We start from the raw sequence: 9520 nt of genomic DNA on the forward strand, positions 1-9520 counted from the left end.
GAATGGCGGAAGGGCACAAGCCCTCGGCTTTGTTCCGACGAACGGAACGGACGGCGCTCCCTGCTGGCTGCTGTGCGTGTGTGGCGGGGGGGGGGCATGCGGATTCTCTGCCCCTTCCCCCCAGATCTCTTGGGCTCGGCCTCTCACGCCGCAGCCTGGCTGCCGGCCTGCACAATCGCGGCATTTCCTCGCTCCTGCGTCCTGGTGCGCGACGGCCGTGCGGCCTGCCGTTCATTCGCGCGCTTTCGATGAAGAGTTGGCGACTGAGTGGAGCATCTCTGTCGGAGTCCTTGCAGAGAGGCAGCCATGCCGTTAGCCTGCTCCCGTCGGGCTGGAGTCACTGCGGGAGGCTCTCGGGCATTTCTCTCGCCCGGGTCACATGCCTTGAACAAAGGGACCCTTCATCGTTCAAATGATACATGTTGAGGAGGAAAGGGCCTCGAAAGGAATCTGGTGGGGAGAGCTTTTCCTCCTGGCAACGGGACGAGAACAGTCACGGCCTCCCAGCCTGACCCCTGGGCGCCCTCAGATGTGTTGGACTCACAACTCCCAGCGGCCCCAGACAGCTTGCTGAGGATGATGGGATTCATGGTTCGACACGTCGTTCGACGGTGCCAATTTGGGGAGGGCAGAGCAAGGCCATGAACCAGGAAATCCCTGGTTCTAATTTCACCTCTGCCACTGATTCACTGGGTGGTTTTAGGCAAATCACCCTGTCTCTTTCTCAGCCTCACCTCTCTCATCTCTAACATGGGGATTGTAACCCTGGCCCACATTTATGGGGTGGTTGTAAGAACCGCTGAGCTACATACACTCAAACACATGACCTAAACGCTTTGAGGACGTGGATATGGCACTGGGCCTAGGTGCTGGGCAGGCCTCCAATACCGATTGGCTGAACTGATGCCATGTCGCAGAACGTGCCCAGACATTCCAACTGCTCAGGGAATCATGAGCAGCAACAGAATGTTTGCAGCTCAGCTTCTTATGCGGGAAGGGAATGCTGTCAGTTTAGCTGGGATGGGCCCGTCTCGCAAAGACCTTTGGGGAGGGTAGATGTTAAGTGGGGTGGGCCGAGGATCGGAAGACTAGGTGGAGAGGAAGTTTATGGAGGCAGGGAAATTGCGAGCCCCAGTGCAGCGCCGTCCAAAGTGTGCTTACCCTGGTTCAATGGGACTCTCTCCAGGGTAAGCGCGTCTACAGCCTTCCCCAAACTGCTGCCCTCTAAATGGTTGTGGGCTGCTGGCTGTGCCGTCTAGGGCTAATGGGGGTTGTAGTCCAACAACATCTCGAGGGCACCAGGCTGGCATCCACAATTCGAGGTGCGTCTACTCAGAAGCTAAGCCCTCTTACATTTGGGGGCGGTGATGGCGGCGGTAATAGGATTTGCAGCCTGAATCGTCCTCATCTGAGAACTGAGTGGATCTCAGACAGAGAAAAGGGCATCAAAGCAGGAGTATCCAAGATCACCCAGCTGGGCCTGGAGGATGATCCTGCTACCGATACATCAGACAGCATCTCCTGGAACCAAGAGACTGGATCCCAGTGTTTGTGATGGTTGTGCCAGACCCGGGGATCAAGCCCACAACAATGCCATAGTACATGACCCATTGTCCCATATTCATAACGCTTGCATATGAAAGAAAACCATCCTCCCTGCCAGTGTCCTCTGCTGGAATAATAGAGGGAAAGCTGGAGTGGGGGTCCAGAACAAAATCCATAAGGCCCCCACCTGGCTCACCCTAATTTTAGCCAAATCACCCCCCCCAGCCTTCTAAAAAACAGCAGCTAAGGAACCCCAGATCCCCTCTGTCACACACCCCTCTTGAAATTTGAGCACCAGTTTACATAGAAAAGCAGCCTTTAACATGCTTCCCCAACTTAGCATTTAATCCCCCCCCCAAATCTGGAGGGCACCTTAACTTCACAAAGAGCCTTCGATTCCATTTCCAGCCATTTTAAGTAAAGGTTTTTTTAAAAAACTCAAATGCTTGCCTTCAGGCGTAATTTCAACCAACCCTTTAGAAACAAAAACGAGAAAACATAGGCGATTCCATAAAACAAAATCCATTGAAAAGGTTTAAAACATCGGATTCGTAACAACAAAAGATCATGGGTTGGCTGGTTTTTAATCTGCCCTGTTTAGAAGTCTGGTCCCTTGGTGCACAATGTCACTGTTACACAGACATGCCTTTTTGGAAAGTGTGGATCGGGACATGGTGCGCGCACACACGTGGGCGCATGCTTCCATGCTCTCGTGTACACACACATCCGGCTCTGCTCCAAGCCCGAACAGGGCCCTGACTTGGCTGTTGAGAAATCTTTCAAGCGGCAGACCTCACGTCACAGGCGTGGGATTCAGAAAGCAGGAGCGGGGGGGGGGCGGGGGTTGGCAGGGGGTGGTGTGACCGGTGGAGGCAGGAAAGTTCTGAGACTTTCCTACGAAACGGTGGCATGGATTTCATCTCTGAGCAGCTGCTTCATGCAGGAAAAATCAAACTCAATTCTCACCGTCTTTTGCTCAGGAGGCCTCCAGTCACTGCTGCTGCAGGAAACAAAGGAGGGCAGGTTGCATCCAAACCCTCAGAACATCAGCTTGTTCAAAGGGATGAACAAAGGGAGTGCAAAGGGGGTGCAAAGGGAGAAGAAATTTTTCCCTTGCAGTTCAGAACACGGTTGTTCTTGAACTGATTTTTGTGGCTGCTGGGTAGGCTCAGCGTTGGTGAACATATGACCCTAAGGGCGCAATCCTATGCACGTTTAGATGGAGAAAAGGCCTTTCCACTGTCTAAACGTGCGTAGGATTGCGCTGTAAGAGAGATGTTTGTGTCCCCCCACCACGCAAATTAGTATGTGTGCCCCTCCAATTCCGTCTCCCTGCTTTTTTTTGCTTCATGACGCCAAACGTTTATATTCTTTTTACTGTTTTCCCCTGATTATGGTTTTTTTGTTTTCAATCTTTTGTAAACCGCCTTGGTTAGTCTCAGAAAGCTGGTATAGAAATACTATAATTAAATACATTTTTAGATTGTGAATTGGGGGAGGCTTCCTTTCTCTGGTCGCCATACACCCCTTATCTGTTTTGTCACAGAGAAGAAGGCCAGGATCTCTTCTTGATCATCCCAGAGTGCAGGACACGGAATAATGGGCTCAAGTTACAGGAAGCCAGATTCCGACTGAACATCAGGAAAAACTTCCTGAGTGTCAGAGCAATACGGCAATGGAACCAATTACCTGGGGAGGTGGTGGGCTCTCCCACACTGGAGGCCTTCAAGACGAGGCTGGACAGCCATTTGTCAGGGATACTCTGACTTGGATTCCTGCATTGAGCAGGGGGTTGGACTCGATGGCCTTGTAGGCCCCTTCCAACCCTACTATTCTATGATTCTATGATTCTATGTCCTCAAAAAAGATCTGACAGTGCACAATGCTATGTTGACTCAGATGTAAATCTGGTTTAGAGCTTTTCTGCACAAGGCTGTTAATCTGCTGTATCTACTTTCAGTTTTGTCACAGAACTGAGGTTTGAGCACTACACGAGGAGCGTTTCCTTTCCTGCTATGTAACCTCTAGATGGCACTGTGGTATAGCAGAATAGCGCTTTTCACAAGAGGAAATCACACTCTTTGGCTTTCACAATTACATGCCACATGTTCCCTGCTCTGAAAAAACCTCCCTGAAAGTCCTGGTTAGACACAGAAGCAAAACTGGAGGGTCACGTTGTCTAAAGAACTCGTAAACAACTGTGAGTAGGGGGTGACAACCACATGATAAAAGCTTCGCGTAGAAAAGCCCTGAGTTCAATGGGGCTTTCTCCAAGGAATGAGACCCATAGAATGGTGAAGTCATCTTACTATGAGTCAGGGGCGTTGCTAGGCACTTAAAAAGATTGAGGGCATAGGTCTATTGCATGCAGATCAGGATAATATTTGCATATGCTAATTTATATCCATATATGCACATGTAGAGAAAGTTACTAGGATGTATTTACATTTCACAGGAGGCACAGGCAGCCAATTAAATTCTCACTCAAATACTCTCAAATAAAACAATCTCTTCAATTAATTTGCACCCTGAACTAGATCAGCCGAAACCAATAGAAAATGTTTTTTCTCTCTCTAAGCTTAATTGTCACACAGGGGAAGACTGGTGTGCGCGCGTGTGCGTTGGTGTTGCACCATGTGATTAACTCTTCCCTCCCCAGTTAGAACCCTCTTTGAAAATCCCCCTCCCCCTTGCATGGGAATTAAGCTGAGAACGATTTTGCAATACTGGGGAGTTTGTGTGTGGTATATTTTCCTTTCCTCCCCAAATCCCCAAGATTGGCAGGATAATTGCAGAAGGAGAGAAGCAGCAGAACTGGTAGAGATGTGTGTGTGTGTGTGTATATATACTGTATATATGTATGATATGCAAGATATCAGACCCCCCAGAGCTGTGTCATGCTGGTTTGCTCTCTCTCATAAGCTGTTTGAACAATGACCAGGACTCTGAGTCAAGGCAAAGAAAGGAAATGGTGGGGAAGGAAGATGGAGGGGTCAAGCAGAGAGAGAGAGAGAGTAAAAAAGCCCTTTAATATGGTTTTGTAAGAGGTTGTAAGAAGCTTACTGCAGGATGGGTGGGTTTTGGGGGGAGTGGGGGTTATGTTCATGTGGCCATTTAAAAATAATAAAAATGGGCTCACTCTAGAAATGTGGCAGGCAGCCCAGGTCATAGATGTTATTTAGCTCCTTGGTTTCAACAGGGGGCTAAATTCCGCTTGGCACCACTGTGGGAATGCAAGGCCCAGCAGACCCCCACGGCTCTAAGATACAGTGGGCAAAAAGGGGTCCCCAGACTGTGAGCGGGTTTTCCTCGGCCATTCATCGCCTTTAAGTCCAGTGAGCAAGTTTCAAAACGGAAATCAACGCTTCTTTTGAAGCTGCCATGTTTTCCTTCCCTCAACTGGCACGGAGCGCACCACCTTTCGAAAAAGGCGTACAGATCCATATTTCGTCGAGGCGCTTTAGCCCCGTGCAACAGGGTAAGTCATTTCCCCCCAAGAACGGGGCGGAAAAGAAAGCGGTCAAGCCAATGCTGCTTTGCAGGGGGGGAAAACAAATCTGCAAGGTTCCTCCACAGGCAGCACAGAATGGAAAATTCAGACATATGTTTGAAAGAGTGGATGAGGGAGACAGACGGAGATTTCCTGCCCTTCCCTTTTTCTCTCCCTTCCCCCACTTTTTCCCTTCTCTTTCTGTTGGTGGTTTTGAATGGGTTTCCCCTCCCCACTTTTTCAAAATGTGTCACGGAGTAAAAGGGACCTTTGCAAAGGGAGTTCAGCAACTGTCTGAAAAAGAATTCCCTTCTTTCCAAGCCAGGGAAAAATCGAACCAAACCACCACGGCCCGGGAGAGATCTTTCGAGCCCCCAAATCAACTTTTCGAATCAATGGGTCCCTTTAAATTTTGTCTCATCCGGGGGAGGCTTTCGAAGGGGCGAAGCGAAACCGATTCCAAAAGCGCGACTAAAAAACACGACTCCGAATGCTCCGGGCTTTCACAGAACAACAGCACATCTTACAAAACAGACGTGGTTTTCTGGGTGGGGGCGGCAAAGGATCTGGTTAAATTTGGGGTGCGCGGTGGTGGGGAAGCTCGAACCCGTGGCGTACTGTGGCTTTTTAAAAAGAAACAGAAACCGGAGGGGGGGGGGAGTTAGGGCTGAACTTTGGAGCGAAAGAAAGAGGGGGCTTGGGAGGGGGTTTTGTGCCTTGAGATGGACATGCCAGAGGCTGGAAAAGCAAGGCATCGCCTGGCCCGTCTGTTACGCCGGCGGAGCTCCAGAGGCCTCAGTCAAGGACCCCAGTGAAACTGACCACAACGTGTCAATGACCAGCCCGAAATTGACGGATGCGCCTTACCTGTGCTTCTCAGCGGGCCAATCTCTCCCTCTCCCCGCTCTCTCCCCTTCCTTTCGCCTCCAAGTTCCCCAGCCAGACTGGCACGGAAACTTTTGCCTTGGGAGGTGTGGTTCTCTGCGGTGCTGCGTGTGAGAATAAGGAAATGTTCAGAAGGCGTGACACACACACACACACACACACGCACAGAGGCGGTTGTTCAATGTACACCGTCTCCAGGCTTCTTGACTGGCGAGAGGTGATGCGCGAGCACCGATGCTGGCCGCTTGCGGCATCGCGCGTAAAACGCGAGGAAGTGGGGGCGAATTCAGTTCAGCCAGAAGGTTACCCGAGATCCCCTCCCCGGCTTCCTGCAGACACCACCTGTGAGAACTGCCGGGTAGTCAGAGCAAAGGTCAGGAAACGGTAGCGTTCGGAGGCGCCTCGGAGGTCATCTAGACCACCCCAGTGCCCATGCAGGAAGTCTGCTGCGTACAGCACCCCCCATAGGTGGGTCGCCAGCCAGCTCAAAAGTCACCAGCGGGAAAGAGCCCACCATTTTCCGATTCCTTACCATTGGCTGTTTTGGTGGGGGATGATGGGAGCTGTAGTTCAACACCATCTGGAGGGCTGCAAGTTGCCCACCCCTGAAGAGCGCTGTGCATCTGGAAGCAAGCAGGATGGGCGTGCCTGGTCTTTGTTTACCAAGGAGTTTCTTGTCATTTTGCCTGCTATGTATGACATGCTTTAATTAAAAAAAAAAAAAATGCGGAGAGAACGACATGGTCAGAGGCATCCTGTCCTTCAAACTGCTTCTTGCCAAAGTAGCTACGGCTACTGGGCAGTATAGAAATGAAATGAAATAAATAAAATAAAAATAAAGTATTTTGACATGCTCAGAGGTAACTTGTCCTTACATCTTTTTAAAATGTCCTGGCTGGGGCAGGGGGAGGTAACGGATTCCTTTTCCAAAAGAAAGTTGCTCTGCATAGGCCCCAAAGCGTTGCCTTTAGATTATTTCCATCCCTTCTTTGAGGGGAAACACTCTGCACATGCCCAGATGCAGGCCACTGGAGGAATTTTTTTTATTTCAACTTATTTATTTAAGAAATTTCTCACCCGCCTTAGAGTCCAATGAATTTTCAAAGCAGCTCACTGTCTAGGAGAATAAAGCAATATGAAAAACATTTCAGAAGTACAGTTAGACAACATTCAAGGGGATAAGACAAATTCAGGGAGCAGCTCATAGCTAAATAGAGCTTCTGTGTTCAGAAGCAGTCCACCCCTGAATTCCAGTTGCCGTGGAAGGACAGCAGAGGAGGGCTATTGCTTTCACACCCTTATGGTGGGATTACCAGAGGCTGGGGGTGATGGAGTTGTAGTCCCACACATCTCAGGGGCAACCTGGTTGGAGAAGGCTGATATCACCAGCAGGAGCATTTGCCAGCGGCAAGGAGGAGAAAAGGGGCAAACGAGAGAGACAGAAAAGAACTCGGATGAGATTATGTAAGCATAAAAAACAGCTGCTCTGTCATTTATCTCCCACCAAAAGGCACTGGCTGTTGAAAGATTAATGAAATTAAAGAAGTGGAGAGCGGCAAGAGAAGAACGGCAAGAGAGCTCTGGGGCTTTCCGAGGGACGTCTCCCAAGTCTTTTATGCAAGTGGGGAGCGTCGCTGCCAGCGCAGTTCAAGGGAGGTTGTGGGATCTTGTGTCCCCGTGGCAGGGAGTTCCACGAGCCACTGGCAAGTGCCACCAAAGCTGGGCTGCAGGTTGTCATTTTGACTGTTGACCGGAGACTAGTTACAGGGAACACGTGTCTCCCTTGTCACAACAGCTGCACAGGTTTGTCTCTGGGTACAATTCAAAATGCTGGTTATTTGTTTTTGTTTTTCTTATTAAATTTATATCCCACCTTTCCCTCCTCTTGCAAGGAACCCAAGGCGGCTTACATGGTCCTCCTTCGCTCCGTTTTATCCTCACAGCAACCCTGTGAGGTAGCTTAGGCTGAGAGTCAGGAAGGAACTGGCCCAAGATCACCCAGTGAGCTTCACCCGGTGAGGTCTCCCGCATGGCAGTCCAACGCTCTAACCACTACACCACACTAGCTCTCCAGGTTACGACCTATAAAAAGCCCTCTACGACTAGGGGCCAGGCTACCAGAAAGACCGCCTTCTCCCATCCGAGCCTGCCCATGTTTTAAGATCTTTGGGGGAGGCCCTTCTCTCGGTCTCACCACCGTTAAGAGGAGCCCTGCTGGAGCAGACCAAGGGTCCATCTAGTCCAACATTCTGTTCACACAGTGGCCAACCAGATGGCCACGGGAAACCCACAAGCAGGGCATGAGTGCGACAGCACCCTCCCGCCCATGTTCCCCAGCAACTGGAGTACGTAGGCTCACTGCCTCCCATACTGGAGGTTGCACAGAGCCATGAGGACTAGCAGCCATGGATCGCCTTCTCCAGGAATTTGTCCAGCCCCCTTTGAAAGCCATCCAAGTTGGTGGCCGTCACTACATCCTGTGGCAGTGAGTTCCATAGTTTAACTCCGTGTTGTGTGAAGAAGTCCTTCCTTTTAGTTGCCCTGAATCTCCCACCAATCAGCTTCATGGGGTGACCCCATTGGGTATTATGAGAGAGGGGCAGAAATGTCTCCTTATCCACTTTCTCCACACCAGGCATAAATTTGTACCCCTGGAGGCATGTTTGGTGGGAACATGAGACAGGGCCTTCTCGGGGGCCGCTCCAGGTTCTGGAACTCCCTGCCAAGGTAACCTAGGTTGGTCCCTCTCTGTTGTCCTTCTACCAGCAGGCAAAGATGCTTCTATTCAGGCCTGCCTTTGGCATATATGGTGGTCTGAATAGGTTTTTGTTTGAGAAGGTTTGGTGGGCCAGGACTGGCCATGTGAGGTCAGCTGACGGAATTCAACACACATCTCCTTTGAACATCCCACCCCCCCGCCCCAAATTAACCCCCCAAATCTTGTTAACCATGTAGAGAGGTATTTCCAAAGCAACTTCTCACCATCAACAGCTTCCATTCGCAAGCTGGTGCTGCGTGCCTTTTAATTTAATTCATTTCATTGCTATCCCCTGCTCCTTTCGGGTGTTGTACATTATTCTCTCATCCACCTCTTTGCCTTAAAAGCAACCCTGCGAGGTAGTCCATGAAAACTTATGCTGTCAGAAAGTTAGGTGCCACAGGACTCTGCGGTCTTCTGCTTTCGCCTCAGACGGAGAGGCATTTCTACTAGGAGGGGGAACAGGTGTGCCTCGGGGCAACCTGCCGTGATATTGCCATCAGCCCCTTTTGGCAGCTATTCCGAATTTTTGTTTTTCGCACAAAACACCACCGCCTCCACCTCGTCCAGATAATCTCAGCGCAAATCCAGAGGGAGACTTTGTTCCCCAAAGGGAACATTCTTATGCGTGTGAAGGGAGTGGGAAGAACGAAAGCTACCAGAAGAATTAATAATGGCAAACCTCCACCAGCGTGACTTTTTGTGAGGCTGAGCCGACAGAGCTGAATGGGGGCCTCTCGTTTGGACCCACAAAAGCCCCTATTTCTTTTCCACCCCATTTCGTATTGCTTCAAGCCATGGAATCCTTCACAAGGGACCCTTTGTCCCCCTTTTAAATAACC

The 9520-nt window shown here is 50.3% G+C and overlaps 1 protein-coding gene across 4 annotated transcripts in view; it reads right to left on the reverse strand.

Moving 5' to 3' along the window:
* The window catches only part of CDC42SE1 (CDC42 small effector 1), a 39415-nt gene extending 32645 nt beyond the window's left edge, over positions 1-6770 (reverse strand). For 3 of the 4 annotated variants that reach the window (XM_084823848.1, XM_084823847.1, XM_084823846.1), the window contains exon 1: positions 5903-5981. The gene's annotated coding sequence lies outside the window, so the exon portion shown is untranslated. Of the gene's footprint in view, positions 1-5902; positions 6025-6452 lie in introns of those variants that run through there. The other variant, XR_014786263.1, reaches the window with a different exon arrangement.
* Positions 6771-9520: the final 2750 nt, after the last annotated feature.

Source organism: Heloderma suspectum, chromosome 17 (assembly GCF_057233095.1).
Source record: "Heloderma suspectum isolate Gila_16-S chromosome 17, 16-S_ref, whole genome shotgun sequence".
In the NCBI taxonomy this organism is placed as follows: Eukaryota; Metazoa; Chordata; class Lepidosauria; order Squamata; family Helodermatidae; genus Heloderma; species Heloderma suspectum.